The sequence below is a fragment of the Hydractinia symbiolongicarpus genome, chromosome 12 (genome assembly GCF_029227915.1).
Source record: "Hydractinia symbiolongicarpus strain clone_291-10 chromosome 12, HSymV2.1, whole genome shotgun sequence".
NCBI classification, from domain to species: domain Eukaryota; kingdom Metazoa; phylum Cnidaria; class Hydrozoa; order Anthoathecata; family Hydractiniidae; genus Hydractinia; species Hydractinia symbiolongicarpus.
The window spans coordinates 12,035,586-12,045,909 of record NC_079886.1 but is presented as its reverse complement, the minus strand read 5'-3'; the positions used below and the strand labels follow the sequence as shown (position 1 = coordinate 12,045,909).

Genomic DNA, 10,324 nt, shown 5'->3' with positions numbered 1-10,324 from the left:
TTTTGAAAAACCGGTTTACACGCTTTTTTTATAAGAATATTGTTTTTTCGTTTCAGCCTCAGTATCCTTAGCTTTTTGACAAATCTCAGCCTCAAATATTCTTCACCGGAAAGTATGATTACCCTTAATATGCTTAAAGATGGTTAAAAAAATGGTGGAAAGTCATTAAACAAAGTGAAAACGACAGGTGATCCGACAAGAAAATAAACATACAGTATAAGAAATAAACCTCTAATCAAAATCTGCGCATCACACAAATTTTCATATCTAAAACAAGAAGTTAAGCCTGGGTATATTCTTAGGATATTTCTAATTTTAACCCATTTCTCAGCCTCGATATTCTTATAATTATATTCTTATAAAAAAGCGTGTAAAATCATAACTGGGTAATTTCATGGAATAAGGTAATTACGCACATTATATGCAGAATCTTGGAACAATAACGCAAGACACAAATAATATGACAAAACGCAAATTGTTTTATAATAGCTTAATAAAGAATTTTATAACCTAAAGTTATGCTTGCAAGACACAAATATAGGTGGTGGTGGTTTGAATTGATGATAGATTTTAAGTCATCAATATACAAAAGAAAAAGCAGGGGCCCAACACAGATCCCTGCGGCAAAGGTAAAAAGTCAGGGTAAAAATCAGAATATATATATATATATATATCATAGTATACGGAATATAATATCCTTAATACTGCAATGTATAGCTATATGTGCAACATAATTAATGTATTTCCTAGCCCTGTCCAGGATTCGAACTTTGATCTCTCATTTATAAGAGTGTCATAGCCATTAGACCAACAGGGCATGAATGCATATATACTTTTATAGTTGCACATTATAGCCACACATGTACAGAAAGTCTGATATATAAGAACATCATTTAGTTTTCTTTATACAAGTGTCTCAGAACTGCAATATTAACCACAACAGCAAAAAACAAATCAAAATATAAAAATATATAACCAAAATGAGTCAAAACTTTGTACTCTCTGCACACCATATGTTACTTATGTTAACTTTTGAAGTTGTAGCTTCACGCCTGTCGTGGACGACCGACGTCAGTCACTTTTTCCTCTTCTTCTACTTCATCTCTAGAGAGAGGAGGATGAGGGTTAGATCGAACTACAGTGACTATACTGTTTTCTGAGGCTTTATATATGGAGAATTTTTACTCACAAATTTTTATATGTCATGGGGCTTCTTTATTAGCAAAAACACAGTCTATTCTGGACACAATATTCTATATGGGTCAGTGACACATTTTATTTAGAACAAAACAAATCAGAAGATGCTACAAAACGTTACGAAGGATTTTTCTTATGCGAATTGGATGGCAAATTTGCAGGCGAAATGTATCTGAGCATGCACATTTTTATTTGTGTTATTTTGCTTTGAAAAGTTTGCTTTACTGAAAAGTAGAAACAAGGTTCTTTTTCATGTAAATATACATCCTAACAAAGCTTTATCCTAACATAGAAAAAATAACAAAAGAAGTCTTAATTCAAAAAAAAAAAAGATGTATATATATACTCAATAAAATGCATAACTATAAATTCAAATAAAAGCTCAATGTTGTTCAATGTTTATATATATTTGAAGATTTTCTATGTTTCTATGTTATTTTTTCTGTTATTATATAGATGTTTGAAGATTTTCAGGACATGTTAATGATTGCACAAGAGCCACTCCTTAGAAATTAAAAAAAATTGTTACTAGAAAATATGGATGTTGGTGTTAATCCTGATATATATATATTCTATAACATGACTCGCACTAGTGTATAAAATTAATTTGAAGACACATGATCCTGTTGCTGTATTAGCGAAAGAGTAGTCTGTTTGGAACGCCAAATAGTCTATGGGTCTACATTTTGTTTAGAATCCGACGACTACAAATTTACATGTTAAACAAAAATTGCATCCAGCACCGTGATACCCAGCGGTAGCTAAATATTTACTCCTCTGGGTGTTTGGTGATGCCTCTTAATTTCTAGCTAGCTCCACAATCATATGACTCTCCTCTCCCTGCCCTCTCCCCCCCAACACTTCTCTGTCATCCAATCTTGAAAAAAATTACCTTTGGTGTCGGTAACATGTGACCATGTCAATGTCTATATAAATATTGACAGGAAGTATTATATGTGGAAAAATTAGCGATGTTCTTTTGTTGATTTTGCTAAGTTTTTTTAGTCATTCTTTATATACATTTAAAAAATTTGTCAAGAGCCAACACATTTTGTGGAACTGGATAAAACTACAAAGTAGTTATGTGATGGACATCACTCACTGTGTGCAGTAGCAGCTAGCTAGCTCAAAAATCCGTCCTAAAGTCTTAGGACGGATTTTTGAGAATTCTCTTATGATGCTATCTTCTAATCATCTAGCATAAGAGAAAACTTAATAGGCATTTTTATGCTAGTTAAATTGGTAGTTTTATGCATAGTCACAAGAAAAAAAGATAGTCTAGCAACAAACAATAGGCCATTGTTCTATGTTTTTACGGCTGAACTATAGTGGCTCCCAAACCTCAGATCCTGCACAGAAGTTCAAAATGGCGCATTTTTTGGGTGTTGTGTGTACTTAGTTTGGTGTTTTTATTTCGACTTTGGGTGTTTTTCGTACAAGATTTTACTATGCCTGGTGAAAATTGTGCTATATATGGATGCTCTGTATCGAGGAGAAATAAAGACATCAGTATTTTCTATTGAAATTACAGACACTCTAGTCAGATATTTACTGGAACATTACGGAACATTCCAGAACATTCTCGAACATTCATGTAGTATGGACATTGCATCATGTATATATGTACTTGAACTCTCTAGAACATACCTTGGAACTTTCTTGATGTTTCTTATTAGACGCCATCTTTGTTTCTGGAACATTCTAGACGTTTTTCTTGTATACTAGTATTTTCTAGCAAGTTCCATGTAAAGACTATATATAAGCTGACTGTAAACATTTACGTATGTACATTGTGAAGTAAATATATCTTCAGAACCATAACAAATATTATTCAACAGGTTATGGGCCCAGAGTATTGCCCAGTATAACTGAAGATAGTGAGAAGAAACTTGTAAACAAAGTACGTGCACAACTTGACGCCATCTTGGAAATTTGTAGTTCACGGAATTTTGGTGATTGTTATCACGGAATCAAAACATTGGTATTCCGGTATTTAGTTGAAAGTATCCGGAGGAATAATGGCTGCGGAAGCAACGAAGATTCTTTTGAAACCGCTGAATGGATCAAATTATGCGACATGGAAGTTGCAATGTAAGATGGCATTGGTACGAGAAGGTTTGTGGAAAATTGTTAATGAAACTGAAGGTGCTCCTGCTGATGGCGAAGCAGCAGCGGTGAAATATGCATTGAGAAGAGACAAGGCATTGGCCACTATCGTTTTATCGATTGAACCGTCTCTCCTATATCTACTTGGTCCGGATCCAGAGGATCCCGCAGAAGTATGGAAAAGGTTAGCCAATCAATTTCAAAAAAAATCTTGGGCCAACAAATTGGCATTACGTCGAAAACTTTATGCGTTAAAGTTAAAGGAAGGACAATCGGTACAGACTCACATCAAAACAATGACGGAGATTTTTGAAGAGTTAGCGATTGTTGGTGATCCTTTGGATGACGAAAATAAGGTGGTTCATTTGTTGGCAAGTTTGCCGCGTTCGTACGACATGTTGGTCACGGCGCTCGAAGCAAGTTCGGAGGTACCAAAAATTGACGTTGTTACAGAGCGACTGCTTCACGAAGAAAGCAAACAGAAAGACATGGTAGAAACAGAGCCAGGAATAAAGGCGATGACGTTAAAGCATCATCAGCGTAACCAGAAAGGTCCAAAGTGTTATCGGTGTGGTAATTACGGACATATTAAACGAAACTGTGATCTCAACAAGGCGGGAAATTATTCGAGATCGGATGGAAAGTTCAAGAAGAAACCCATGAACCAAAAAGCTTGTACCGCCGAAAAGAAGGAGTCCGACGAAGAAATCGAACTCGGATTTGTTGTCGAACATTCTTTAGTAGCATCCGAAAAGTTAAGCGATTGGATAGTGGACTCTGGAGCCACGTGTCATATGTGCAATGACGAGAGCTTATTTATTGACATTGTTGAACTCGAGGAACCACAGAAGATTACTGTTGGGGACGGATACTCACTGGAAGCTATTGGTAAAGGGACAGTGGAATTATTCGTGAACATCCCGGATGTAAAAGTGAAACAATGCCGATTGTATGAAACTTTATACGTACCACAACTGTCTCACAATCTTTTGAGTGTCTCAAAGGGAACAAAGTCCGGTAAGAGGTTTGAGTTTGGTCAGTCGGAATGCCGTATATTGGATGGCAACAAAGTAGTCGCTACTGCTACAAAGTCTGGAAACCTGTATCATCTCAACTGTAGTCGACAGGGAGAAGCGGAAAGCGAGTTTGCAATGTGTGGAAGTGACGACACAAAAGAATCAATTTGGCACCGACGTTACGGTCACCTTGGGGTTAAAAGTCTGGAAATGCTGGCAAAAGATAATTTGGTTGATGGATTTGAATACGATTCATTAAAGAATGCAAAGTTTTGTGAATCATGTGTTGATGGAAAGCAGCACCGGACACCTTTTCCAAAGAAAGGAGGAGTGCGGTCCAATGAATTACTTGGATTAGTGCACAGTGACGTGTGTGGGAAGATTGAAGAGAAGTCACTTAGCGGAGCTGAATATTTTTTTCACCTTTATCGACAATAAGTCACGACATGTGTGGGTGTATATGCTGAAAAACAAAAGCGACGCATTCCAAAGTTTTGTGGAATGGAAAGCAATGGTCGAAAAGTCAAGCGGTTCGAGAATTAAAGTATTTCGAACGGACAACGGAGGAGAATACACTTCAAATGAATTTGAGAACTATCTCAAAAGAGAAGGTATTCGACATGAAACAACAGTTCCAAAGAATCCAGAACAGAACGGTGTGGCTGAAAGAATGAACAGGACACTTGTGGAAATGGTGCGAGCCATGTTAGCGGATTCAAAGTTACCCAAGCGTTTTTGGGCAGAAGCATTATCAACAGCAAGTTACTTACGAAATCGTAGTGCTACAAGTGCTGTTAAAGGTATGACACCATATGAAGTTTGGACTGGACACAAACCAAATGTCAGCGATCTTCGTATATTTGGATGCAACGCTTACGCACTCATTCCAAAGGACGAGAGAGCAAAAGTGGATTCAAAGACGAAACGATGCATTTTCCTGGGATATGGTACGACAACCAAAGGCTTTCGGTTGTACGATGAAGTGAAGAAAAGAGTTTTCTTCAGCAGAGATGTTGTCTTCAACGAAACCAAATCACGAACTAAGGAGAAGGATGACAAAGAAGCTCCAAAAGAAGTTGTCAAGCAACATGAAGTGGAATTGGAATTTGAAGATAATGACGTTGACAAAAATGACAACGGTGAACCTTTACAAACCGATAGGCAGAGACGAGAACGAAAAGCACCAGATCGTTACGGTGATTGGGTATATGTTGCAGAAGAAGTACCAGATCCAAAGTCAATCAAAGAAGCACTTCAAAGTGATGACAAAGAAAATTGGATCGACGCAATGAAAAAGGAAATCAAATCACTATACAAGAACGATGTATGGGATGTCGTTGAACTGCCGGATGGACGTAAAGCTGTTGGAAGCAAATGGGTGTTCAAACGAAAGTGTAATGCAGATGGAAACGTAGAGCGGCACAAGGCAAGATTGGTAGCGCAAGGATTCACACAGAAAAGTGGAATTGACTATGATGAAACATTTTCTCCCGTAGTAAGATTCGAATCAATAAGGACAATGATTGCATTGGCAGCGAAATATAATCTTCAACTACATCAATTGGATATAACAACCGCATTCTTGAATGGCGAATTGAAAGAAGACATCTTCATGAAACAACCTGAGGGTTTCGAGATTAAAGGGAAGGAGAATATGGTCTGCAAGCTGAAGAGAAGTATATATGGTCTAAAGCAATCGTCGCGATGCTGGAATGAAGCTTTGGATAAACATCTCAAGAAATGTGGATTTACCCTTTCGACGAATGATCCTTGCATTTACACGATGACTTCAGGAGGAGAGATGTTTATATTGGCTGTATACGTTGATGATATCATATTAGCAGGGAAATCAAGTACGCGAATCCAACAAATCATTCAAGAAATTGGTGTAAAATTTGACGTAAAAGACATGGGGAAGTTACATCATTTCCTTGGCGTTAAAGTCGTTCATCTAGAACCAGGGAAGATATGGATTGGTCAACCAACCTACATCAAAGAAGTGCTAACGAAGTTTGACATGCAAAATTCGAAAGCTGTCGCAACTCCTACTGAAGCCGGAGCAAGATTGATGAAACCAACAGACGACGATATTCTGTTTGACCAAGACATATATCAATCAGCAGTTGGATGTTTCCTTTATCTGTCAACGAAAACAAGACCAGATATTGCATATGCTGTTGGAAACGTTGCAAGATACACTTCAAAACCTACGACACATCATTGGTCTGCAGTCAAACGTATTATGAGATATTTGAATGGCACAGTCAACTATGGTTTATTATATGGTGATAAAAGTGGTTTAACCGGATATTCAGATGCGAATTGGGCAGGCGATCTTGACGATCGAAAATCAACATCTGGTTATATTTTCAAGATGAGTGGAGCAGCTATTAGCTGGTTGAGTAAGAAGCAAACATGTGTAGCCTTATCCACAGCAGAAGCAGAGTACATGGCATTGTCAAGTGCAGCACAGGAATCTATTTGGTTGAGACGAATTCTTAATGACATGAACGAGAAATCAGACGAGCCAACTTTGATCTACGAAGACAATCAGTCAACAATTTGTATGGCGAGAAATCCAAAGTTCCATGGACGTACAAATCATATTGACATTAAGCATCACTACATACGAGAACAGATTACGAATAAGAAGATCACGTTGGTGTACTGTCCGAGCGAGGACATGGTTGCGGACGTATTGACAAAAGGATTGGGTCGTGTTCAATTTAATGAACTACGCGAAAGGAGTGGTATTTACGAACTATCTGACAGCGAGTGAGGAGGAGTATTGAAATTACAGACACTCTAGTCAGATATTTACTGGAACATTACGGAACATTCCAGAATATTCTTGAACATTCATGTAGTATGGACATTGCATCATGTATATATGTACTTGAACTCTCTAGAACATACCTTGGAACTTTCTTGATGTTTCTTATTAGACGCCATCTTTGTTTCTGGAACATTCTAGACGTTTTTCTTGTATACTAGTATTTTCTAGCAAGTTCCATGTAAAGACTATATATAAGCTGACTGTAAACATTTATGTATGTACATTGTGAAGTAAATATATCTTCAGAACCATAACAAATATTATTCAACATTTTCAAAGTTCCGTTGCCAAATAATGAAGTAAACAAAAAATGGGGAAAGGAGCTCATCAATATCATCACGAAATATAGGGAGGTAGATGACGAGCTGAGACGTCGCATTTCCAAGTTCAAATTGTTTATTTGTGAACGTCATTTCTCGGAGGATCAAATATGGGTTTACCCAACTCGAAAAAGTTTAAAAGAAGGAGAACTACCACATCTGAATCTTCCACAAAAATCTGGCAATATTTCGACCTTAGCCTCTCCACCTCGATCGAACACTTCGATACAAAAACGTGAAGATTTCCAAATTTTACAAGATTCACCACCACCTCCAACCACCATATATAGAAATTTTGTTGACTTCAGTCAACGTGTTTCAAAGCTCTCGTTGGGTAGATGTTGGCGTATTGACACTCAAGACTCACTTTTTGTTGTTACTTGTTTATCACCAGACCACATCATCCCAAAATTTGAAATATTCATTGATCGGTGAGAGACGTTGGATATAATGACAATACCATAAAAGCACAATTTTCTGTAAGACCAATTGCTGGGAATGTACAAGGATGTGGTAGCAAATTCAACATGATAGATGACACCCCATTACCAAAAAGAAAAATGTCTACACTTTGAATGAAGCACACAACAAAACGGCTATTTTTATAGCCACACATTTGAAAAAATGTTATTAATTGGCAATTTTATCTAGTTCTCTTTATATTGTGGGACTGGAGATGCTTTGTTCTATCATTGGATCACTTTAGGAGATGGTTATTGGATGAGTATGTATGTTTATTTTTTCTATGTCCCATCTATCTATTATTTTGTGAAAGCTATTTGCTATGGAAAAATTGCAATGTTGTCACTTTTTCAAACGCATCAGAATTACTCACGCATATATTTACAGGAAAATCAGAGGAATCCTGATATCTTAAATTGACCGTAAATGAAGTAACAGGATTTCTCACACGGCACCTCTAAATCGTACTGTGAGGGATCCTGATTTTTGTCTGAAGTTCAACCAGAAAAAAAAAAAAAAGGAATGAATTTTTATTGTGATTTTTAGCCATGTGTAATGTTTTTTTATCACATGTGTGGCTATAAAAATAGCCATTGTGGCAGATTTTATAGTTCATGCCTGGAACTAGATGAATCAGTGACCCATGTCTTTGCTGCTACTGGCTTTTTTAATTTCAGTTCTCAATGATCTTTTCTTTGCAAGTTTTTTAGCAGCTTTATGTTTTTCACGTATGTCTCTAGCATAGGAAAAGCTGCGAACTCTTGTAAACATAGTAAGCATGTGTTCCAGAAGATTCATACTGACTTCTTTACTGACTTGTGGATCAATGGTATAACAGACACTTTTGAAATTGGAAAGTACAGAACAGTTTTTGAGCATATTTTTAACAAGGTCTTGACAATTTAGTGTTGTGCTGAAATTTGAAGTTTTCAACCGAAACATTTATTCACATTCTCGAAAAAGTTCTTGTATTTGTTTGTGCACTCTCCACAAGCCACCACGGTCGCGTATATTGATCAATGTCTGTGAATCATCACAGTCAACTTTGCATGCTTGTAGGATTGATACAGCCTGTTTGTTGAATTCACTTTGTTAAGACTTTTTCGAAAAACGGAATTTTGTATAAAGCTTGTGAACGATAAATCCAGCCACATATTGCAGGCTTTTTTTTCATTCTCCGAGATAGCTGTTACAGCTTCAGTTACAGAATCGACAACTTTATCATTACCCGAAAGATGAATTAAAACATGATTTGCAAGTTCTGTTAGAATAATATTGCTCAAAGTAGTGTCCTCAAATTTTGATGGAAGCAAGTTATCTTTCAATAGACCATAAAAGTTTGCATAAAAATCTTCTGCATCACCGTTATACTTTCCAATGATTGGCTTCAGTTTTTCCCAAAGTTTGACCGCATCATCATTAGAAACTTTGAAATCACGAAACACTTCCCTGGTTGATTTGGGTAAACATTGATCACCAAGGCATATCTCAGCACTCTTCGTGATAAGTACTTTCAACTTCAAAGGGTGTAGCTTTTTCAAAATTTGTTCTTCTTTAGTAAGTTTTGGTAATGAAGGACCAGCATTCGTCGATATTTCAGGAGTAACTTCAGTAGTGTGTTTGACATTGCGATGTCTAGTCAGGCCACGTTGTGATTTACAAATTTTATCACAATCCTGACAAGGATACTCAACTTCTTCTTAAGCTTCCACTTCCGTTATCACAGCATCTAATTCCACATTAAAATCCACATCTTCATCAAGAAAACCGCCTTCAAGTAACTCAAATAAATCATCAAGATCTTCGCCTGCAAGGTAGTCTCCTCCTGCATGCGCCGCCATTTTGAACTTCTGTGCAGGATGAGCGGGCCGTCCCAGGCTGATTGAGGATAGTAGCTCGCGTAAACAATGCCGACGGTCCACGCAACTAGACTATCTTTTTTTCTTGTGACTATGTTTTATGCTAGCTTAGCTGCTACTGTTGTGCTAGATAGCTTTAGGTGTATGTAAGGGGTTTTCACAACCTTTAAAAAACAGTGATCATAACCTCCACTTCTTTCTTGAAAAATCTCATCATTTCGCTTCTAGCTGGCTGACTATGTTTAGCACCATCTTTAAAACACAACAAAAACTCCATCGCTGTGCTAAAAACACGTTCTCTCGCTCAATCAGATATTTACGAAAATTTACCAACAAATGACCAGATAAAATTACTGGGCAACACTAATAAAATGGCAGAATTTTTTATAAATTTGATGTATAGGGACGAAATCGTATAGAAATCCTATATACTCTCCACCGTGCTTACTTTTCACTTCTATTTGGCTTATTTAATGAGGAAATGGGCTTCGCTACGCTCCGTGCGCTAGCGCGCACTCCTCTACTCTC

General features: G+C 37.1%; 1 long non-coding RNA gene across 1 annotated transcript; it reads right to left on the bottom strand.

Annotated features, from left to right (window-relative positions):
- Positions 1-175: 175 nt before the first annotated feature.
- On the bottom strand, positions 176-10,061 carry LOC130621123 (uncharacterized). Its single transcript, XR_008980796.1, has 2 exons — positions 9,961-10,061; positions 176-1,104 (listed from the first exon to the last, which is right to left on the bottom strand). It is a non-coding gene; the product is annotated as an uncharacterized LOC130621123 (long non-coding RNA).
- Between the last annotated feature and the right edge of the window lie 263 nt (positions 10,062-10,324).